General features: G+C 37.8%; 1 long non-coding RNA gene across 1 annotated transcript in view; it reads right to left on the bottom strand.

Moving 5' to 3' along the window:
- The window catches only part of LOC107741743 (uncharacterized), a 50,999-nt gene that overhangs the window by 9,881 nt on the left and 16,255 nt on the right, over nt 1-24,863 (bottom strand). The window contains exon 2 of the long non-coding RNA XR_001640230.1: nt 4,498-4,503. This is a non-coding gene — a long non-coding RNA (uncharacterized LOC107741743). The remainder of the gene's footprint in view (nt 1-4,497; nt 4,504-24,863) is intronic.

Here is a 24,863-nt window from a genome sequence, read left to right as displayed (position 1 = left end):
TCTGTCTCAACAAAGACAGAAAGAGAAGACTCTTGTCTCATCACCATTCAGATTCTATAAAAGCAATTAGCTTAATGGCGACTGTGGTGACAAAGCTTTGGCTCGCTTAGGAGATGTGAACCGCCCTACTGTGATTTACCTTAGACAAAGAGGGCACCTTGGGAATTTAAGGTGGCATACTTTTAAGAGTTTGAAGTAAACAATTCTTGCTCATTTACTTTACTCTTGCCATCAGTTACGCAATGGACTCTAGCTGAACAGAAGTCTAACTGAAGACTGTTTGTGTTTCATTCTGCTCCCTAATTCCCTATGACGTGCTTGAGGACATTGTGAACAAATGTAAGTACTAGCAAGACCCTTGATACACTGAAGTTTGGGAAATTGATGACGTCCTCACCTGTGACCTGGCTGCGTCACAAGTACAAGTAGCTGGTATTTATCAACATTGTTGTGCACCTTCATTGTAGATGTAAAAAGTACACTGACATTATGAAAATGTGCTTTTCTTGAGTTTTTAAAAATGGCAATTCTGACATTAAACATCACATAGCAAAGCACAAAATTATTACAATATTAAATTCTCAACATAAATAAACATAAGCAAAAATAAAAGTTATTTTATTTTGAGGATATAACGTATATTAGTGCTGAAATTGGTTATACCCAATATTAGAGTTTTTTTAAATTTATTAAATAACAGTCAGTATTGAATATTTAATTATGCATGTCCATCATGTCCAATCATGTCCCTTATATTTACATTAGGATTACCTTTAGTGTCATCTACCACTCAAAGTAATTTTTTTATATTAATACTAATAATTGAAAACCTTTAAAACTTTAAAAATATAAAACTATGTAAATATAAAATATGTGTTTCATATTTTATGAAATAATGTTGTGTTACCTACATAATGGTTGATTTTAGTTTAGTGTTTTATTTTTATTTTATTCCTGCGCTATTCTTAATATTAGTAATTTATCTGGTATCAGCTTATGAAAATAATTAGTAGGTAATTGGTATTGGCCAAAACTTTTAATTGTGTGTAATTGTACTTCAACTGTAGCACTGTTAGCATTCATTTTACTTTATAAATGAATTAAATTTATTTGTACATGATAGTATAAAAAGTTTAGTTTAGCAATTATCAGCCATAACATTCAGATAATTGTTGGCTTATCCATATTGGCTAGAATTTTAATATTGTTTCATCCCTAGTCTTCTATCTTTAACTAAAACACAAATTCCTGTCTAATATTTAAAAGTTTGCATAATTTTTTACCCGTCGTGCATTTTAGGGAATAAGAATGAAAGATCACATGAAGAAACAACTTTAAATACTTAAGAAGGAATAGTGACATTTCTAGTAAGTAAATATTATTGCTAGTTTCATGGTGGGTTGCATTCTGGGAATTTCTGGGGCGTGAACATTTCTCTGCTTAGAGTGATTTGGACAATGGGACAGCCTCAAAAACTGAGCCTCACTAATGAACTAGGGAGCGGATTGAGACACAATGGGTGCGTGACAGTGAATGTGACGTATACGGATCCATTCCTTCTCTTCTAATTCCTTCCTCACTTTCTTTCTCCTTCATTTGCTCTCAAGTCATTTGTCTCATTACTCTAATTTAACAGTGCACTTCGCCGTCTTTGTGGGGGAGGCCTGGCTTATTTAAAGGCTTGATTGGAATAAGGAGATGATGGTGGTGAAGGAGCCATTTATACAAGATGAGAAGGAGGGTGGTCTCGGCTATTTTGAGTACCAACCCATGCCCACAAAACCTGCCAATTAGCTTAAGTGGCCTCCCAGCAAGCTGGATTAGTCCTGTACCTTTCCGAGAGAGTGAGAAAAGCACTTTCTTACCAAAAAAAGTGGCAAACTTGGTTAAGCTTCCATGCTCTTAATTGCAGGTCTGGTTGCAAAATAGCATGTTACATTACAGACGCCCACATACAGACATGTTTTATGCTGAGGTAAAATGACTCCTTGTTTAAAAGCTGTGCAACACGACTGCTGTTTTTCTGCGCTTTATACCTGTTGTGTTGCAATGTACTTTTGTTCTGCCAAGCAGGCTGCCTCTGATAAGTTTTCTTCGCTTTTCCATTTATTCTCACTTGGCCACATTGCTTCTCTTGATTCTCTTTAAGGGTGCTACATCTTAAAAATAGCCGGTGTTCGTTTCGATCCCGTGTGTGTGAAATGCGTGGTGAAAGTTTTGACCGGATTCCAAAAAAGTGGTTCCCACAGTCTACGCGCCGCAGGCAGGACAGACAGCGTGTATCGATCAGGGTGAAAAGCGGGGTTTCGCCGGAGATTAATACTGTGCTCAGCAGAGCTCATGAAGTTGTTAACGTAATGTGGAAAAACCGGTGTGATCAGCCATATTGACAGCGCAGGGCAAGGCCACTGATTAAGTGAGTGAAGTGCATTTCACAAACTCAAACTCTGCATTTCACAAGCACTGAATTCTTCTTCCAAAGAAAATTTAGTTGTGCTCCTGCATGAGCCTGTGTTGGGGGAGTAACAAACTAACTTTTGCATTTTTCAGCACTACTAACTTGGCATGGAATTTTTTTTCAACAAGTAGCAGTGTGACATTATAAAATGCTACAGATTTTAAAGCATTTTTAAAACTTTTTTTTGTGATTCTAAAAGTATTGTGCATGCACATCAGAGTGTACAAATGTGCTCAAACATGCTTCATGATTTATGCGTAACATGAAAAAGTCTGATTTGTCACTCAAATAGTTAAATAATAAAATTCTTGCTATATACAAAATAATATTACAGTATTTATTATAATAATCTTAAAAATCATATTTAGTTAAACGCTTCTGTTGGCCACTTTGTTTTTGTTTTTTTGTTCTAGGAATGTAAATTATGACTTTTTCTAGTTTTGTTGATGATTTTGTGTTTATTGATGGTATTAAGTTTTACATTTTATGTTGGTGGCATTTAGTGTAAATTATTGGTAAAAAAAACGGCTCCAATTTACATAAAGAAAAAAGGAATAGATTTTTTTGCAGTAGTAATCAAACAAGTGAATCAATGCACTGAATTGGTTCATTTAAATACGCTAGTTTAGTAAAAAAAAGCCTTTGCAGGCTTCATTCTTTGTGTAGTGATACAAATGAATATGATATTTTTTTGGTAAATAATCTTACAGAGTAATAATGTTTAAGCAGTGCTGCTGCTTGGTCACCGTTTTACTCAAATATATTGTTAGATTGTGCTGTTTTCTAGTTTTATCGGGGGCGTTCAGTGCAAATAAATCTGTTCAAATGCTGTTTAATGGCAGTGTTTCATTAGCTTGTACTATATCTAGTACTTTTACTTATATGTCCCTTAACAAACTACACTTCGAAGTATCTTCCCCAGCACTGTTAGGGTAGAAGGACACGTCCAGGAGATAGATGGTTTAATCCAGCAAGTCATAGCAGAAGAGAATTTTTAATAAGAAGAACATTAGTTATAAATCTTTATTTCAAGCTGCGTTCTTCATTGTCAGCACATTTGAAGGCTTAATGAATGCGTATGTGTGGTGTCTGAAGCCTGAAGAAATTGTTATATATCTTTTTATTGGACATGAAAGGTCACCTTGAGAAAAGGAAATTAGACTTTCATTTTTCCCCCCTCTGCCCAATGAATGTAGCTGACCTGCATTGGAGAGATGTGTTAGTGAGTTTTTAATCAGCATGGATATTTATTTATTACCCTCAGCCTGAAGCTAATTTACTTCATCTCACTCACTTTCCTGTTTCAGGTCATTTACATACAGCCCTCCCCCCAAGGCCTGCTGGGACAGGATTACTGTATTAATTGCTTTTCGGTATGATGGAGAACAAAGCAGCCTTTCTTTTCCTCTTCCTCATATTCCAAGCGACTAATGCTACGAAGTTTGCAGGAAATTAGCCACTTGGGACCAAGACCTTGACCGAAATGTATTTCGGAAATTGCAGCTTGTGTGCGAGAGCTCATATACTTGTCCATTTGTAATCATCTGCGAATCTGGTACCTCAAGGACATGGAGAAGCGATATGATAAATTCAGTAGTCGACACACGTACACAAATGCACACAGGTGAATTGATTTTTCGTGTGATCGCTACACCTAAGTGTGATCGAGCGTCTTTTTGCAATCATGGGTCGCGTGCCAGTCGACCCGCACACACAACGGTGATGAATGACCTCACGATGAGACCTGTCACTGGTAGGTAATGTCACTAAATCTCCCACCACAAAGACCGCAGCATGTTCGATAATATCGACTGTGTGTGCGTGTTTGTGAGCTCATCCTCCGTTTGGGATGTTGTAGGATATCTTTGCTTTCATCTTAGTGTTATGGGATATGTTTCTGTTGTTGGATATAGATGACTTCGATGGCCGATCCAAAGAGCAAAGGCGGAGTGGCCGGACTGATACAGATCAAGATGAATGGAGGAATAATAAGCTGAATGGATGAACAGGAAGAAATCTCTTTATCTGGAGGGCTTAACATTTTGCTAAAGGGTTCTTTCCTTTTGGATCGCCTACATCTGTGCCTTTTGGGCAACATCTAAAGTTGTACGCTCCTTCGGATCCTTCATTGCTAAGGCCAGATGTCAGTGGGTTGCTTCATTCTTTCATTCATTATTTATCTCCTGTTTGATTCAGATCTGATTCGTCGAGAGTTTCTGCCATGGCACAGTTGCTTTTCAAGCTGTTTTCCACCCACAAATATAAGATGATCTCTTCGCAGTTATTTCCGAAACCTGCGTTTAGAGTAAGTGAAGCCCGCGGCCTATTACCCACAATCCCAGAGCATTTATTACCTGTTTAGAGCTATACCGGCTCACGGACAGTGTAATGATGGCCTTAGGACAGATGTTCGAGGTTCGAGAGATATTTCTCTCTTTTAAGTCCAGAGGTGTCTTCTGAAGCTTGATGCTTTTGACTAAAGTGTCTCAAATTGAAAAGCTCAAAACTGTGGACCACCATCTGTGTTACCATGGAGACTGTAGTTTTTTTTTTTTTCTGGAGTGGAGAGCACCGGTTCCATGTCACTCTAATTGCCCTGTCAGACAGTGGTGTGGGAGGTTTTAATGTGGAGTTTGGCACTCAATGCCAGGAGTAGAGAACGTCACCTCCTTTGTGAGTTTATTTAGAGTTTGGATAGAGAGAAATATTTAGTGAGGCTGAGAAACCTGAACGTTCCTCTGTAAGCTCTCAGTAAATAAAGTTTTGTTTGTGAAGGTCTCTTTAAAATTCGATGTAACTTCTTGGGAATAGTTAAAGACTTTTGCTGAGTGCTTGAAGCCTCACAGGTCTAAATTGGCTTTTCACTTGGCAAACCATTTTTTGGTTAATGAAATGAAAGAGGGTCCACAATTTTAAAAAGGAAGGGTTTTTTATATAAAGAGTTCTTAGAAATGTACACTACTACCTTTCAAAAGATAAAAAAAAAAAAAAAAATTAACATTTTTTTTTATTCAACAAGGTGAATAAAAAGTGACAGAAAAGACATTTATAATTTTACAAAAGATTTCTGTTTCAAATAAATGCTGTTCTTTTGAACCTTTTTTTCGTCAAACAGTCCTGAAAAAATGAATCACTGTATCCACAAAAATATTAGGCAGCACAAGGTTAAAAAATATTAGCCTAACTGTTTTCAACACTGATAATAATAATAATAATAATTTATTTTGTAACAAATTAGCATATTAAAATGATCTCTGATCTCATGTGACACCGAAGACTGGAGTAAAAGTTGTGTTAGCAGTTTTGTTAAACTATTTTTTTTTCTAAGAAGTAACAATAAAAAGCAATAGCAGTCTACTTAAGGTTTTCAAGTTTTTTCTTTTTTCTTTGTTATAATATCAGGACAATTACATCACCCTGACATTTTTGAGTTTGTCTCCACAAAAAAAAAAAAAGAACATGCTCACCATATACGAGATGTATTCAAGTCTCACTGACTGTATGAATTGTATAAATATATATATATATTTATATATAAATATAATATTCATTAATTAAAAGATAGGACCAAAGAAATTATGAAATACGTGATCTTGTCAGCATTTTTCAACATATGTGGCTTGGTCTTTCGTCAAAGAGTTACATTGCGTGCAGGTGGCAGAAATAACTTCAGTATTTTGGTACCACAAACTTCTGAAAAATTCAAAAGCCTTTGCAAAAGGTTTCGGTCAGCGTTTCATAGCCACTAAGTAGTTTGCTGTTGTTGGCCTCAGATCCGTTTGAGTAGATGTACAGTGCGGACCTGAAACACTGCAGAGTTGTTGATATAAAGCATTTTTACTGTACGGTAATGGGAAAAAAAATTGCCTGCGGTGGCGATTGCACAATACTGGAGTCAGTGTGAAAGAGCAGTGGTGATCTCACCTGCCCTGAGGCTACTGCTCTGGGCACTGAGCACACTGTGTTTCCTGCAGGGCCACGTGTGCAGGCGGGCGCCCCTCTCCTCCCTTCTTCCCACAGTCCTGTGTCTACTGTCGATCTGCCCTTGACTCTGAGGAGCAGCCTGCAGACAGACAGAGCACGGTAATCAATTGCTTCCATTTAGTGGTGAGCAAGCGACGTTCACAGGTCCGTCAGAGAGAAATGGAATTGAACGACGGGGTGAGACTGACTTGCCATCACAGATTGACAGCATAGCATTAGAACTGCTTCACAGCATAACTGCAACATCAGGCTTACGTTGTGCTTTTATGCAAGGCAAGCATGCTCTCGTGAATGTGTGTCGAAGACTGACACGGAAGAGAAGAAGTTGTTGAATAAGGTTATTTTTGTATTCTGTGTGCACAAAAATATTCTCATAGCTTCATAAAATTAAAGTTGAACCACTGATGTCACATGAACTATTTTAACGATGTCCTTACGTCGAAGACTGACGCGGAAGAGAAGAAATTGTTGAATAAAGTTGTTATTTTTGTTTTCTTTGCTCAAAAAATATTCTTGTAGCTTAATAAAATTAAGGTTGGACCACTGATGTCACATGGACTATTTTAACGATGTCCTTACATCAAAGACTGACATGGAAGAGAAGAAATTGTTGAATAAAGTTGTTATTTTTGTTTTCTTTGTGCACAAAAATATTCTCCTACCTTTTATAAAATTAAGGTCGAACCACTGATATCACATGGACTATTTTACCGGCAGCCATGTCACCCTGTAGCCCAAGACTGGTTACCCACTGAAGCTAGGCAGGGTTGAGCCTGGTCAGTAACTGGATGGGAGACCTCTTGGGAAAACTAGGTTGCTGCTGGAAGAGGTGTTAGTGAGGCCAGCAGGGGGTGCTCACCCTGTGGTCTGTGTGGGTCCTAGCGCCCCATTGCGCCCCATATAGTGATGGGGACACTATACTGTAAAAAGCACCATCCTTCGGATGAGGCCTCTGACCATCATGGCCTCCTAACCATCCCCATATCTGCTGATTGGCTTCATCACTCTGTCTCCTCTCCACCAGTAAGCTGGTGTGTGGTGGGCGTTCTGGTGCACTATGGTTGCCGTCGCATCATCCAGGTGGATGCTGCACACACTGGTGGTGGATGAGGAGATACCCCCTGACAATGTAAAGCGCTTTGAGTGCTTAGAAAAGCACTATATAAATGTAAGGAATTATTATTTTAATGATGTCCTTACTACCTTTCTGGGCCTTGAAAAGGATTTCATCAAAAATATCTTAATTTGTGTTCCGAAGATGAACAAAGGTTTTATGGGTTTGGAACGACGTGTGAGTAATTAATGCGAGATTTTTCATTTTTGGGTGAACTATCTTTTTAATAATGACCTTGTGGGAATGCTTTTATTAGTACCATATTGGTTATCAGCTGATATTGGAATTTTTTATTTTATTTAATTGGTATCGGCTGATTTTGTGTATTTAATTTAATATTGTATAGTATATATATATTTTTTTTTTACTATTTTTATTTTTAGATAACTTTACTGCCATGTAATGCTTGCTAATAATTTAATAACACTGTTAAATATAATCTTTAGAAAATCTTAAAATGTATATTTACTGCACATTTGGCACATGTAATTTTAATCGGCCATTTATCAGTTATTAATAATAAAAATAAATATCGGCTTGTCTATATCAGAAATGTAAATATCTGTATCTATAATAATTGGCAGCAAAATAAGCACTGTTTTTGTGTGCCGAGCGAAACCGGACTTTGAAACACTGTACAGTGAACTTTGCTTGGCACTATTTCGATGGCAGTTTAATGACAGGGTTTATGGTGTTTTAAAGGCAGTGCTTTAGGGGAGCTCGGCTGCTGAGTTTATGATTTTGTCAGACAGCAGTTTGACCTGTAGGCTTTTATTCTCCTCAAACACACACAAACCCTCAGAGGAGCTGGAAATGCCAGAGGAGGTCATGGTTGTGTTGCGTTTGTTCTGTGTGTACAGAGAAAGAGAGTGCAAGTGTGTCTTCTGTTGACACTGAAGCCAATCAGCATGCCAGGTTCGATAAGTCTGCATCGCTCTCACTCCTCACTCTACCTGGCATTGATATGCGTTTCATATCGGATACTATCTAAATATTCTTTGGCTTGCATTCCGACGCGTCTCCAGTGTGGTCGGATAAAGATACGATCAGTCTTACCCGAGGAAAATGGAAAGCAGCGTTTTTAAAATACTGACAGATAATTCAAAAAGCTTTCTGTCTTTCTGTTGTTCTCCTACTTTAGAAACATTGCCACAGTAAAGGATGCTAATAGGAATCAGAAGTGAAGAAAAGAGGGGGAAATAAAGTTTTAAAGTGCCTCTGTAAGAAAACAGACCAGAAGACAGACGTGACTGAGGATTTGGGGAGAGAAAAGAGATATTCCTGGTGTGATCCAGTGGAATAATTCATCAGATATTGCTCAATAAATCAGGTGACCGAATCGAAGTGATTGTTTTTTACATTACGAGAACAGAATAAAAGGAAAAAAAAGCTAAAAACTCACAAACAACATGTTAAAAAATAGTCCATAACTAAAAACTGACAACCTATTTAGTCTCAGTGGCAGCTAGCTAATGTTGACTACTTAGCAAAAACACATTAGCATTTACATATTTGTTGAGACTGGCCAGAATCTGTCCATGACTCCAGTGCAATCCTATTGTGAGCCAATAATCAAAAACAATGCCAGATGTTTAAAAAAAAAATCTCTCAGCAATATAACTTTCAGAACATGTTAGGTTGTTTGCGCCAAGCTTCAGCAGCATCAGAAGCTCTTTCTCAGAGGGGGTGAGGGGGATATTAAGGTGTAAACGTCTGAATCTAGTTCTGTGTCTCACAGCTTTCCTCGCCTTGCTGTGTAAATGGCTGCTAATGTCATTATGCTTCAGGCGTCAGTAAACTGTCAGCTGTTTGGGCAACTTAAAGATAGCAGCACGTGTGTTCCCACAACCCTAGAGTGCCTTAGATCTTGGGAAAAATGCAGAGGGTAAACAAAAGCTTGCGTGTGATTGTGTGTTTTCTTTTTGTCCCTGGAGTTTTCTGAAAAATCACAGTGATGACGGGACATTCTTGGTAGGGCTATTTTTGGCATGAATGTTTTTAGTGGCCAGGGCCTGACATAGCGTGAATATGGCACTTCAGCTTGCCATTGTCACCTCCAAAAGCTCTTAAAACAATCACTTTTAAGTCTAAGCCCTGGAACAAAGGTTAGCCAACAGATTGAACCAGTGTGCACACATGGCGAATACAGGTTCGAAGATGTCCTGATCTCATTTTTTTTCTTCTCTGAGAATAAGATGAGAATGAATAGGGCTTGAATAGTGTTAGTTTTAGGGAAAAATATATAAAAACTATTACATTTATAGTTATATTTATATTATATTTTATGTGTTTTAGCATTTTTCTATTAAAACCTTTGAACCCAAGTATACCTATACCTAGATACAGAAACTTATTGTAATATACAAACAGTAAATTAATATAAGCCAGCAAAGATCAGTCACAGTTCATTTTGAATGCTGAACATTCTATCAGTGTAAAAGTGTGATCACATTGACACATTGTTCAGAGAAGTTTTGCAGCATAAATCCAGTCATTTAAATAGGAATCCATGTGATCTGGGATTTTGTGACAAATTTCATGACACAGATTTGGCATCGGGTTCAGTTGGTCATTCAAATTTGCCCCCGTGACCAACAAACAGTTTTGTTGCTTTGTTGCTTAATTGTAAAGTATGGTCTGTGCTTCATACATCACTACACTATTGACAATGGACCTTTCTGACCTGCCAAATTTTGCCAGAAATGTGACCACGCCATAAATTAATTAGCGTTTTTTGATCTTGATACTTAAAAAAATGTTTCAAGAAAAGATTAAAGTTTGAGATGAGAATAAGCAATATTTGAGATGAATATCAATCACCAATCAATTTTGAAAACAATGAATATTCATATGAGCTGCTGAATATTTAACATGCAAGGTTAAGTACTGTAAGAGCACTTGGGCAGTCCAGTGGGAAGCAAGTCTGAACTTTCTCACATCTCCCTGTGCGTTTAACAGACTGGATTCTTCTGCATGTGTTGCTAAACCCACTTTTGCTTTATGTTAGTTAAGCTAGTCCAAACCCAAGCAAGGGGCTGTCAGTGCTGTTCTAGCTCTGTTTAACACCAGCCGTCTCTTTTGGAACTAAATACAAGTGATCAAAAACCTGGTCTGGCACCACCACCCACACTCTCTCTCCCCTCATATTCAGCCCTCATTACCGCCACATAAATAACTAATGAAAGATCAATGAGAAGGGGCATCACTGGAATGCTGGATGGAGCCCACTTAACTTATGAGCTTTGTAATTCTCTCTCTCACTCTGTTACAAACTCCCTCTGTCTCTCCGCACCTCCTTTTCTCTCTCTTTGGTCTTAATTGAATGTCTCTTAATGCAAATTGCTCATCATTTATAGATGGGTCATGATGGAGTTGACGGCCTCTTTTTCTTCTCATCCCAGATCCGGGCCGCTCGAAAAAGTGTCGGGATGGCACATGAAGTCTTTTCTTGCCAGCTCTCATGCGGTGGATTATGTTTAGGTGGTTCTGTGGCTTTCCCAGGTGTGTTCTTACTTGTCAGGTTTGCCGGAGGGCCCGGCACCATCTCCCCTCGTTCCTCACCTTGGCATCTGTCTTCTCCGAGCCTCTGAAGTCTCTAATTGACTTTTCAACCGCGTACAGAGTAATTGGGTTTTAATTACCATTTTACATTCTGTTTTGATATTTAAATCAGTCTTGTCATCTGAGAGAAGAGCAAGTCACTCTCCGTTCTCTCTCATCGCGTTGTCGGTGTGCCGTATCGCCGATTACGCTTTTCCACACGGCTCAAGGTTGAGTCGCACACGCTGGAGCTCGCGGCATTCACTGACAAGGTCTCATAGACAAAGACCTGCTAATGGCATCCTCACTTATTCACAGTAAATACTAATTATCTCCCATCAACTGCGCACTTCAGCGAATCTCTCAAACAGCTGTGAAGATGTTTTGTGGAGGTGTTTCATTTTTGTGCTTTTCATCACCACGCTTTTACTCTGAAGAAGGCCGCTAAGATGAAGATGTGCTAAAGCACACACGCAAAGGTCTGCGGGATGTTCCAACAGATGTCTGAAGGATTTCCAAAGTACACCGCAGCTCCTCCTGTAATGAGATTTTTGGGCCCCAGTTGGAATAAGTAGTCATCTGTGCGCTCTCCAGAGAAGATGCAGATGTGAAATCATAATTTGTCATTTCGTTGGCTCGTTCACACAGTCAGTGTTTGAGGTCGACAACCGTATCTACTAACAGGTGTAACTCTGGAATTAGGGCCTTTCACACCGTTTTAGTTCCAGAACTAAATGTACAGTACTAAAGTACTGGGACGATTTTGCGCGAACTATTTCCCAGTACTATTTAAAGGGTTGCATTCGCACTGAGAGTGTGTACTAAGAAGTGACGTAAGCCGGTCGACAGCGTCGTCATTTGTGCGCGGCGTTCAACAACAGAAACAAAGAAGAACAACATTAACAACAGGAGGATGGAGGACGCTGTGATCGGAGCTGTTTTTGTTGTGTCTCGCAGGTTTCACAATAATGAACATGGAAAGTCGACGTAAACGTAAAGCGATTGAAAGAACGGAAAGCTAATTTGGTTCTCGAAAAAGGCAGTCCGGTACTAAAATCGCACCCAGTTCCGGCGGTCCGAAAACGCCAAAAAGTGGGTAGTTCCACAATTAGTTCTGGTACTATGAAAAGGTTCCCGCGGTGCGAAAGGCCCTATTGTTTCACACCTTATACTATCATGTACTATCATCAAAGAGTTCATGAATTTAAATTATAATAGCTGTATAATTTTCAGCTTGTTGTATATTTTATTTTTGTAAAGAAAGAAATTGACTTCGTTTAATAAAATATATAAATATTTATAGTAAATAAAAAATGCATAAATAAATGCACTAAATTTTTTAAGTTTGGCAAAGATGGCGATTTCTTTCAAAATTCTGCACCTTTTTTAGAGAGTCACTTCACTTTGATTTTTTTTTTTATCAGAACCGCTTTTGAATATGTAAATATGTAACACCCTAAACAGCCAAGACTCACTCATTCATATTTATTGAAAGGAGAAGAGAAGCCAGTTTGTGACTTGTAAGAATTTTTTGAGTGTAAAACATATTTTAATAGAATGTCAATTTTTTTTAAAGATTTGTTTTTGGCATTTTGCTTTTATTAGGATAGGATAGTGTAGAGTAGACAGGAAGTGAAGTGGGAGGGGAGAGGAGGGGGGGATTGGGAAAGGTCCTTGATCCTGGATTCGAACTCGGGACGTCTGCAACGCAATGGCGTTATATGTCGACACACTGCCCACTAGGCTATTGGTGCCAATTTTAAATGATATTAGACGTTTTTACTCAGAAAATACATTTTTTTTAAAGTCTCAAGGAAGAATTTTAGAATTTTTATAATTTATTAAATTAACTCTTTCCCCGCCAGCATTTTTGAAAAAGGTTGCCAGCCACCGCCAGCGATTTTGATGATTTTCACTAAAATTTGATGGCCTCCAGAATATTTTGCTGTATGAATATTTGAATATGCAATACACCAAAATAAAGATCAGAGCCTCTACTTTTACAGTTTTATTCTAGCTTAAATCATTCTTTTTTTTATCAACACTTGAATATAGGTAGGTTTCATAAAAAATGTATTTTGAGCAAAAAGGTGAGAATCACATTTTTATCAAACTACATCTGGATAATATTCAGTTCGATTATCAAAGCATAAATCCAGTAAATCGCTTCTATCAACACCTCCAAAGCTTGCACAGACATATACCACTTCCTGGATCAACATTTTACTCCGTAACATTATGCAGTTTTCATTTATATGCTGCCATTGGTGATGATCGCATTTTTTTTCATATGCATCTGTTTACATAAGAGATCGCTCGTTTCTCCGTCCTGTTCACGTGTATTTTTGTTCGGGAGGTTTTGTACTCATTCAGAAGATGTGTAATAGCGCCCCCTAGTGTATAACAGTGAAAACACGAAAAGCCGTAAAATCTCGTCTTTGGCGGGGAAGCGTTGTCTTCTAAAAGACGAGATAACTCGTCAATGGTGGGGAAAGAGTTAAAAGATTCTATATGATTTTTATCAGTACTGTTGTTTTCTCTTGTTTTTGTATAGTGATTGCTTCTTAAGGAAATGTTGTATTATTGTAAATGATGTATTGAAATGATACTGCCATGAATTCAGCCATTGTTGCTAATATGGTATTCTAACATAAATTTAAATGGCACCCTAAACAGAACTGACAAGCGCATTCTGCTGCTGTGTGAACATAGCCAGTGCTGTTTTGCTGTCTTATTGGGATGATACAAGACCCTGGTGATTAAGTAACTTGATTCAAACAATTCATTAGTTCGTCATCACAGAGAGGAAAATCTTTCTTTTTCTCCTTATGTTACACAAGCAGTAACAGATAGCAAACATTCCCAGATGCTGGCAGAAGCCTCTGATCTCTGAAGATTACTGTTCTCATTCCTCACCACATAATCTCAGATGATCGTAGTTCTGGATCGTAGTTTGTGAGATTTGTTGCTGTGTATCACTGATCTTGGATGAAGTTTAATCTCAGTGGGTCCTCAGATTGTTGTTTGTTCTGCATACCTGTGTGTCTTTGAGATGTCTAGAGCTGATCATTAGCTTGTGGTGTCATGCACTCTGGCGTGTAAAGTTTTCTCAGTCACAATCATCTTTGTGCAGAAATGACTGATGCAAAAAAAAAATCACATATTAGATTGCCTTTTTTTTTTTTTTTTTGAGGCACTAAGTAGCAAATCAACTCAATATCCACTAGCAGAACTGGATATTCTGCTGTTGTGTCTATGAAATATTATTGTTTATTACTTTGGATGGCAGACAGAAAATCTTCTCAGAATTTTTTACTGTGTATAGTCGTTTTCAGACTGACATTATTTGAACATTGTTTCATTGACATTGTTTTTCAGTCTATTATACTAGTGTCATGGATTTCAGATTTACCTGCCCCTTAACAACATATACAGCCATAATGAACTGTGAATGGTCTCTTTACATGTCATTCAGACAATCTCTTTCTGGCTAAATGGCCGATTTCTGTCCAGAATAAGCAGCAAAGTGGGCAGATTTATGCAGTAGTGAAAAGTCTGACTACTCGAGACTAGTGCTGGGTTAACTGGAAGTAGCGACACTACTTAACTACATTTGTCGGTAGTCAGGCATTTCAAAATGGTGTAGCTGTTCCAGAAACAAGCTATTTTTCCCCCAACAAGTGGCGATTTAGTGCAATTAAATATGAGATAGTGAAGTAAACACACCGTATAATGTCCCGTCTCTCAAGAAGCATTAAAATATGATTCATTTTAACAAATCTATTTATTTCAGTGAGTCATGTCAGCATTTTTTCCAAGTGAAAATATCTTTTTAATGTACTGTAATCTTTATAGTACATCTAAATAAATATTTAATAAGTGTAATGAAATAATTAGGTATTTAATATACACTATCATTGAAAACTTTGGGGTCAGTTATTTTATTTTTTTAATAGAAATTAATACTTGTATTCAGCAAGGAAAACTAATAGATTATTAGAAAAATTCTATTTCAAGTAAATGCTGTTCTTTTGAACTTTCGGATATTCATCAGAGAATCCCGAAAATTAGCATCAGCACCAAATCAACATATTATAATAATTTCTGAAGGATACTAAAGACTGGAAAATGGCTGCTGAATATTCAGATTTGGCATTGCAGGAATAAATCACATTTTAAAATGTATTCAAATAGAAAACAATTACTTAAATTTGTTGTAATATTTCATATTATTACTGTTTTTACTGTACTGTATTTTTTTATCAAAAATTAATGAAGAGACTTACTGATGACAAACTTCTGAACAGTTTATTGCCGTTTTAATTTCTTTGTTACTGACGCTCTTTTAATATTATTAACAACAGAATACTGTCATATAGAGTGCATTGATTTGTAAATAATCTGATATAAGTATGTAATTATCTCGGATCTGAAAGATATATCTCCCTTTATTTTAAGTACTTTAAGTAACTTTTAGAATAGCTTAAATGTTTTTTAAATATAGTAAGTAACTTTCTCGACACTGGTGTACACACACACACACACACTTGGTTAAAAAAGAAAGTTTCTCTTTCTCTGAACTTCCCTACGGTTTTTTGTGTGGACTGTGAATGTCTTTTCTCAGGGCTGTGTTGTGCACAGCTGCAGGCCTTTGCTTGAGGGAGGTGAGAAATGTCTGCCTGGATGTAATTGGTGTGACCTGCAGTCCTGCAGTCATTCTGTACTTCCACCTATCTGCTGGCTGTTAGCTTGCATTAAAGGCCCTGTGGTTCTTGGCGTAACCCAGCACATCTGAGTGGACAAGCAGACTTCTTTACCTGTATCCCTCCTGTGTGGCGGTTTAGACGGGTGACTTAACACCGACAGAATGCAAATTTTGTGGGTTTTAAGTAGTTTAAAGGCTTTGCGGTCAAAATCGAACATATTGACATGGTCTCCTTTTAATTTAAAACCTTTTAAGCACAGCCTGTTTTCGAATGAATAGAAATTATCCACCGTTTGTGAGAATTTGAGCTTTTGTAATCGGGCCAAGATGCCGACGGAACAGCTGTATCCGTGGTAACCACTAAAGGTAGCGCGTGTTATGTGTGTGTTCTGCGTTAATGATATTGCATTTATCTGTGTCTCTGCCCTTTTGCAAAGAAAGATAACGAGCCATTTGAAAGGCCAGAGTGCTCGTACCCCCCCCCACTCCTCCGCACATACGCATGCTCCGTATACCAATGTCGCCTCTTTCCATATCTCCGCCTGTCTGTCTGCATATTCGCTGCTATTTAACATCTACATACCTGTCTCTTACATTGTTTTCATCCTGTCTCGTCTGAATGTCTCTAGGGCTGGGTGGTATGACGTATGAAGTGTGATAGAAATTTGTAAGATTTTGCTATATGGTTTATACCACACAACTTATATTTTACATTTAGATATTTAGCAGACACTTATCCAAAGTAGATGTGTTTGTACATCAGGATTGCTCTGTTTTTCACTGTATACACATGAGAAATCTAGAGGAATGTAAAAACACAGAGATGGTTTCTCAAACAAGATGATGAAAATCACTCATAAATAGTAATTACAACATTATTTAATATATTAACCCTTTATTAATTTAGTAATCTGTATATTTAGATGTATAAATATATGTGTATATGCAAGTAAATGAAAGAGTTTATTTAGCCTATTAAATAACAATGTGGAAATGCCTATCATGGGTTATTTTATATTTCTGGATAATTATACACTGTTCAAATATATACCTGTACACTGTTCAAAAAGTTTATATTAATTCATTCATTCATTCATTCATTCAAATTACATTTTATCCAGTCAGGATTTATTAAACTGATCAAAAGTGACAGTAAAGATTTTTACATTGTTTCAGAATATTTCCATTAAATGCTGTTGAATTAATAAATTGTTTTTGAACTTGAATCCTGCAAAAAAATACTCATGGTTTCAATAAAAATACTAAGCAGCACAAGTGTTTTCAACATTAATGATAATAAGTAAATGTTTTTTAAAAACCAAATCTGCATATTAGAATGATTTCTGAAGGATCAAATTACATTGTAAAATATTTTACATCGTATTGTAATATCTAATGTAATATTTTACATTAGATATTGGGCTTTTACACACACACACACACACACACACACCTTAACCTTTTTATTTTCTCGGTTTGTGTTGATTTCAGATTTTGAACAGCAACTCCTGAAATCAGAAAAGGGAGACATTTTCTTGTCCGCTCCTTTCTTACTGCTTCTTTTTTTTTTTTTTTGACCAAATCCATAGAGTTTCTGCTCAGTTGCACAGATTGTAATCTTATTCTGGCAGAAAGACCTGCTGGAAATGAAGCCATAGATCACACGGAGGGGAGCGGACTTGTAGAGGAAGAGAGGGAGAGAGAGAGAAAGAGAGGGAAGGGAGGGAGCTGGCAGAGATGGAAAGGTGGATGGAGGGATTGAAGAGGGCAAGAAGGAATAATTGCGTGAAAGCGAGCAAGGGGGAAGAAGGAAATAAATAAAAGCCTGTATCCATCACCTGGCCGAATCCACAGCGCTTACTCATGTTACCTTGTTACAGGAGATGACATTTAGACAGAGAGGATGTTCTCTCCTCAGCGTCTGGCCGCATTAACATTCTGATTCTGCAGTATATGCAGCACGAAGTCTCTCCTACAACCCCATTCAGTCTCACAGAGACGGCTCTGTCTTTGACTCCCTCTCTCTTTCATTCTCGCTCGTTCTCTCTCCATCTCTGCTCTTTTGGCAGTGTTCAGAGAGGAAGCAGAGAGGAAAAGGGGAGCGAGGAGATGGGGCTATCTCTGTTATGGAGAGCTCTTTAGTGTCTTTGTGCTCTGCATGTGTCCGGCCATACCCTCACATGTACCCGCTTGTGTTTGGACTCGCATAAAACTGCCCGTTCAGCCCTGGCAGCAGTTGCCATGGAGACAGTGCGGTGATGGACCCAGAGAGAGGCTGCAGGTAACCGAGAGAGAAACAGAAGGAGAGACAGACTTAAAACAGAGAGGGGGGTCTTGCCGGAGGTAACCGTCTACTTTGAGAACGACCGGTTGGGAAAAGAGGTGTCGAGAGCAGAACTTTGCTGCTCCAATAGTCTGTAGACAGTTTGATGTCACAAAGAATGTTTTAAAGGAAATACTACTGCACTGTAAAAAAAATTCTGTAAAATTCAACATGTAATGTCCAATACAGTTTTTCACCGTATATAGTAGGGGAATTTACCGTTAACCATTTAACAGGTTTTTACTGTAGCATTTTTACAGTCTTTTACCGTTAAATTCACGGTCATTTTTTACAGTGTGCAACAATATTGCGCTTTACTGTAAAATGCATGCATTATTTTATTTAATGCAACTAAAGCTTTAACATTAACTCTGTTAACACTTGGGTAATGCTTTTGAGTAAAGCCATTTATATTATGTTTTTTTATCTATATACCATCCCATCAAGCCGTATAACCATATATACAGTACCAAATAAAACTTTTATTATATATTAGATTATATTTATTGTTGCACCACTATTTGCACCACTAGTGTCACCATTGGGGAAAAAAACTATAATAATTACTGCTTTCTGACAGGTTTCCTGAACACCTTCATTTAACTTCAAACCAATATAGTCACACCTCAAATCCATTGGTTAAACCAATGTTGCTAAAAACTTATGCCAAATGCATAGTTAAATTAGAATGGACATAACATAAAATATAATAATGATATATAATAAGTTATTTTTATAGTTAAAGCTACAGTAAAGTGTTTTCTTGTGCCTTCATATACTGTATTTAATTGGTTGTAGTTAAGCGGTAGTTCAATTTAATGTAAATTGGAAAAAAATATTCTGGATATACTTGGTCTGAATTGTGAAGCATTGTTTGTGGTTTATACAAGCAACTTTGCTAAAACTGAACTAAAGTAAGCTTGCACTGTTGGTCAGTAGAATTTAATTTCACTTTAGTTATACAGTAAATGCATTCCATTTACTTTTATGCATTTGGCAGATGCTTTTATCCAAAGTGTCTTAAAGTGCATTCAAAGTATACATCTTATCAGTGCCTTCCCTGGGAATCAAGCTCATGACCTTGCCAGTGCTAGTGTCATGCTGAGTATTTAGCATTTAAAAGACCAGACTGTGCAGTATTTCTCTTTTTCGCTCCTATTTACCCAGGGAAGTTGAACAGCTGTGTTCCATCTGCAGGTGTCTATTCTGCGCTGTGAGATGCTCAGGGTTAATGGACCTTTGTGTGGCCCAGACATGCAGGAATATGATCAACTGAAGCTAATCTGGAAGCTAATGAGTAGAATCATTTGTGGTTTCATTAGTTAAAGTCGACCTAAAACGGAAATTGCAATCATTTTTTGATTGGATCGTTGTCATTGGCTAGTTGCTCTGACCTCATGTGCAGGACAGGTTGCTGGATGGGAGGGATTATTGTCCCGCACGTGCATTGGTGCACACGTCATCAGAGCAAAGATGTTGTTACGAGAGGACAGTAATGTTTTTTTTTTTTTTTTAAAGATCACAAGGGCAAAAGTTTGTTTAGAATACAAATGATGATGTGCACAGATAAATCATTTATAATAAGCACTGCAATATTCTAAAAAAAAGAGATTGTTTTTCTTCTAGAAATCATCACACCTTTGATTTAATCAGTTGTTCATGCAAGAAGATATTTAGACTACGGATGTGAATATTACTTTTGTATGAAAATTAATATAGTCATTTACATTTTAGACAAAATTTGGCCAGTTTGTTTGAATACTTTTTTTTGTGTTTTGTTTTTTTCTTCCCCTTTCTACCAATGAATATTGTTCAAAAAACATTTTGTTTTGTTCTCTCAGAAAGGGAAATTAAAATAATTTACTCGCCCTTATTTCATTCCAAGACTTTATTTTTAAAACAACATTGGACCCGTCTGAATTTCATTGTATAGACTAATTTGTTGCCTTCTTTTGTAAAACAAAAAGGGAAAAAAAGTCTTTGAATGACATGAGGGTGAGTAAATGATGGCAGAATATTCATTTCTTTGTGAACTACCCTTTTACAAACAGGTGGGTGTATAATGTTTTTTAATTCAGCTGAACAATAGCAGAGGAAAAATTTGTTGCCAGAAAAAGTGGAGCTCTGACACTGTGACCGATAACTATCAGAAACTAGGACAGTTCTCAGAGGGACAGTAGGGGACATGACAGCGGGGACAGGGACTCATGATGAGGACCCCTCACCTCAGAGTTTGATTTGAGCCCCACACACACTACTAGACCTCCGTTCCTTGAAGTGTCCTTCACTTTGAGCAGGTGCTGTTTCATGGTGACCTGTTTGGCGGTGGAACAAAGACACTCACCTTCCTTTTTTCCTCTGTCTTGTATTCAGTGTTCCAAAGATAAAAGACGTTAATTTCATTCTCTGTGCTGCAAATTTTTCTTCTCAGACAAGCGCGTTTGCACCAGTTGCTTTTCTTAGCAACTGCTTTTAGACCGGACTCATTGATCGTCCAGATTCCACGTCAGTCCTCCTGTCTCCACATCTCCATGGACGTGTTCCCACCGATTGTCCTCATCAGCCCAGCCCGACAGACCTCCTCAGGGGGGCCGCTCACAGGAAGCATCACCGGGCGGGTAGGAGTATTCATTAGATGCATCCATCCATCCATTCCTCTCTTCCTCCACCTGTTCTCCCTGGGAAGCGCTAAGGTTAATTAGCACATTCGATTAGATAGACGCCTCCACCATTTGCCCTCGTTTTCCTTCTCCCTCCTTCCCTCTCTCCTCGTCTAAACTCTTTCACCTCTACAGACACTCTTGAAACCTGCTGCATGGACCAGTTTTTTTGACCTAGACTTGTCCTAATTTCTTTAAATGGTGCCTGACCATTAGTAGTTAAGTTTCTTGATAAATGGAGGGTAAGGGTTCATTGGTAATCCCTGAATTATACCTTAAACCAAACCTCATGGCGCTATAAACGATGCCTTCCAAGTCAGAGCTTCTTCTAGAAAGAACCCTGCGGCTGCTATTTAGTCAAGCATCAAGCCATTAGCATGCCTGACCATGTGTGCAGCTATTTGTTTACTGTGATTTAAATAAAGTTAACTGGTGAAACAAGCTCTCTGTGAGCTGTTTTGTCTGAGAACCCTGCGAGACTTTCTGCAAGCTGCCATAGAAACACGCTTTGACATGTTGCATGCGCTTGTTGTTTTTCTTGAGAAAGCTCATAACACATGCTAAAGCTGTGGTGCTACTGTGTGCGTGTGTGTATGTGTTTGTTTTCTGGAATGTGACTGTCTAAAATATTGAGCTTTTGTGAGATATTCAGATCTGTTAAGCATACGTTAGCTTACCTTATGACGCACATTCAGTCACTCATCAAGGTTAATGTCACAGGTCAGCAAAAAATGTGTTTGCGTAAGTTCTGAGGGTGTGTTAATTTGCTGTCTGTTGTTGAGTCTGTTTAATTGAAGCCTGTGTATGTTATGGATGAAAAGGTATTTTATTTCATTTCTTTTTTTCTTTTTTCTTTTTTGTGTGTGTTGCTATTCTAGCTGGTGGACTTTTATAGCCAAGCTATTTATTACCAAGCCTTATTTTACACTAAACAAAAGAACCAGTTCATAAGAATCATTTGTTAGGTTAGGGGATCAAACTGCACTGGTTGAGCTGTGTGTGTTTGAGTCACTAAAAAGAAATGGCTCATAAGATTAATTCATTCTGTAATCAAACTACACTGATTGTACTGACTTATTTGATTCACTAAAAAGGTACCAGTTCATTAGAGTCATTTGTTAGGGAATTAAACTGCACTGGTTGAGCTGTGTGTGTTTGAGTCACTAAAAAGAACTGGTTTGTAAATGCCATTCATTTTGTAATTGGACTATACTGATTGTACTAAATGTTTTTGCTTAGCTAAAAAGAACTGGTTCATAAGATTCTTTTGTTTGTGAATCGGACTGCACTGGTTGTGCTTTGTTGTTGACTGGATAAAAAGAACCACTTCATTAGAGTATTTTTGGGAATTAAGTAGGGCTGCACGATATTGGAAAAAACTCGCATTGCAATATTTTTTTTCTGCAATATATATTGCAATATGGAAAAAAAATCAGATGACTTCAATAGCGTTATATTTGGGGGGGAAAAATCAATGATTGGGGTGATTTTGTAGGCGAGTAAATCAGCATAGGAAATAAACAAATTACAAGCATACATAAATAACAGAACAATGATACAAATGAAATAAACAGTGCTTTATATTTTTCAGGTAAGTCTAACAGTATTCAGGTACAGAAATTTAATAATCAAATGTAAAATAGCACTGCATAGTTTTCACTATAAATTAAATCTAACAAATCTGTGTTAAAGCTACAAAAGTGATTTTTCTTTGTGTTTTGTTGTTTGATTAACGTTCATGAACAGAACATTAAAATGAGAACCAATATACTGTTAAACATCCATTTTCTTTCTCAATTGTTTCCCTTTACCTAAGCCATAAGCAACTGTGTATATAATTCATACTTGCAGAGCACAGTATTTCAGGCACAAATAGACGCAGAAGTGAACAGAATTCAGTGTTCACGTGCATCTGCGTGGCTCTCACCGTGTCTACACTGGACGCGAGCGGCGCGACGCGAAGCGACAAAATACAATAGAATCCATTATAATCAGTGATGTTGTCTGTCTACACTGGATGCGGCGCGACAAATCCTCAAAAGTAAACTGATGCCGCGTTCTCTTTATGACGTACTGACACAAAGTTCAAATGATATGCAACGGTCGCTTTGTCGCGTCCAGTGTAGACAGACGCGCTTTGGACTTTGAACCCTGGCGCCGCAAGCTTGTGCAGCGCTGTCAGAATACATGCAATTTGTGCGTGCATTAGAAAATATAACATTCTGCAGTTAATTTACTAATCGTTTGAGGCCATTTCGCGATTTCAATCATCATACAGTAGCCTAACCACCAGCATCAGCCAGCCACCTCTTCTTGTCATCGGAGGCGTGATGCAGCACTAAACAGTCTTTTGCTGTCGGTGCTTCGTGCTTGTAATGATTTCTGCGTCTTTCTCTGATAGTTTTAAATACTTTCACACTGCAGACATGTTTGCTGCATTAGTGCGTGCCTCTATTTGATCGCGTTAGTCAATGTTCGGTACATATTATTCGGGCTTTTCGCTTATATAATTTCGGTTGCCGAACATTCGGTGCATCCCTACTGTACGTTTTTGTCCAGTTGGCCATTGTTTGGGTGGGACTAAAAGTTTGACAAGTGTGGTGTTTTCGGAAAACTTGTTTAGAAATGGTCCACATTAGTGTTTGATAGCTAGGGTTGGGTATCGAAAACCGGTTCCATTTTAGAACCGGTTCCAAATTTCCAAGAACCGGGTATTCGATAAGACGCGTGCATTTCGATTCTGCTTAACGATTCCTGCGTTCGCACTTTAATGTGATTAAAAACGATTTAAGTGCAGGAACGGAAAGAACTTGCGCCCTGTTTGCGTGTAGTGCACACGAAGCGCAAGCGCGAGTACAGAGAACAGAGGTCGCGGTACGGGTTCCCGGTTTGTGTCCGTTCTCGAACCATTCCGTGTATTTCCACTGTAGAAAAGGTTGTTCCGGGCCGAAACTGACTTCTTTCATATTTGTCGACCAATATGCAGAAACTACGTCAGTATATCATCATAAACACAGCCGTTTTTGTCTTACGTGAACGTAAACAGATGAGAAAGAAAACACACATGTACAGTATTTTTAGATCTGCGTGCGTTCTGTGTTAAAGAGACAGCAGCCTAATAAACGCGCTGCCTGTTATTAATGTTAATCAAAGAACAAAAGAAAATCTTTCACTGATCTTGACTGAATATATTTAATAACTTTAATTGATTAATCTATATTTTATTTATGAAAAGAAAACTATGCAGTGTTTTTAAACTTTTAATTACAGTTTCTGTAACTGAAATTTTGTTCAGTTGTATTTATTTATGATATTGCTATTTGATTTGTTTGTTCCTATCTTATTACTGACTATTTACTTGGCTTTAACACTTTAATATTTTAAATTTATATTAATCTAGTTGTTTTTGCTGTAGTATTTTTTTTTTAAAGCATAGGCAAAATTCCTCTTGCAGTGTTCTGTAGGCTGCTGATTTTTGCTCGTGTTATTCAGCTGCAACAGAATGCTTTGTAAAAAGACAGAATAAATGTTTGACATCTAAATGTTTGACTTAATTTTTTTTATATTGGATTTTTTATCTTATTGGAATCGAAACTAGGAATCGATAAGAATCGGAATCGATAAGCGGAATCGGAATCGATAAAATTCAAACGATACCCAACCCTATTGATAGCACAAAATCGCATCTGATGTGCCTGTGTTTGACGTCTTTAGCCTGTTCTCTGTCCCACATCCCCACTGCTCTTCAGCAACAAAAGATGCCTCACAGCTGTACACAATGTCCCAGCTTCAATCTCTACACATCTTTTATACAACTTCCTGCTGTTAGACGCACACACGGATCCTTTCCATCCACACGACAAAGGCTAGCCCGCCCAAGGCAGAGCCTGTTCATTATAACCTTATATGTAGCCCATAATCCTCTGTTTTGTTGCAGCTGCATAATACAATGCGTGTACCCCAGCATGATGTGCATCCACATTTAAGCCCCTCTGGATACAATATGTCCCTCCCCGCCTCCAAAACCAGTCCAGTAAATAACAGCAAGGTTAAACACCTCTTGCTCAACTCCTCACTGC

Source organism: Sinocyclocheilus rhinocerous, unplaced genomic scaffold, assembly GCF_001515625.1.
Source record: "Sinocyclocheilus rhinocerous isolate Xijiao unplaced genomic scaffold, SAMN03320098_v1.1 scaffold616, whole genome shotgun sequence".
Taxonomy (NCBI): domain Eukaryota; kingdom Metazoa; phylum Chordata; class Actinopteri; order Cypriniformes; family Cyprinidae; genus Sinocyclocheilus; species Sinocyclocheilus rhinocerous.
This window is presented reverse-complemented; position numbering and strand designations above follow the sequence as displayed.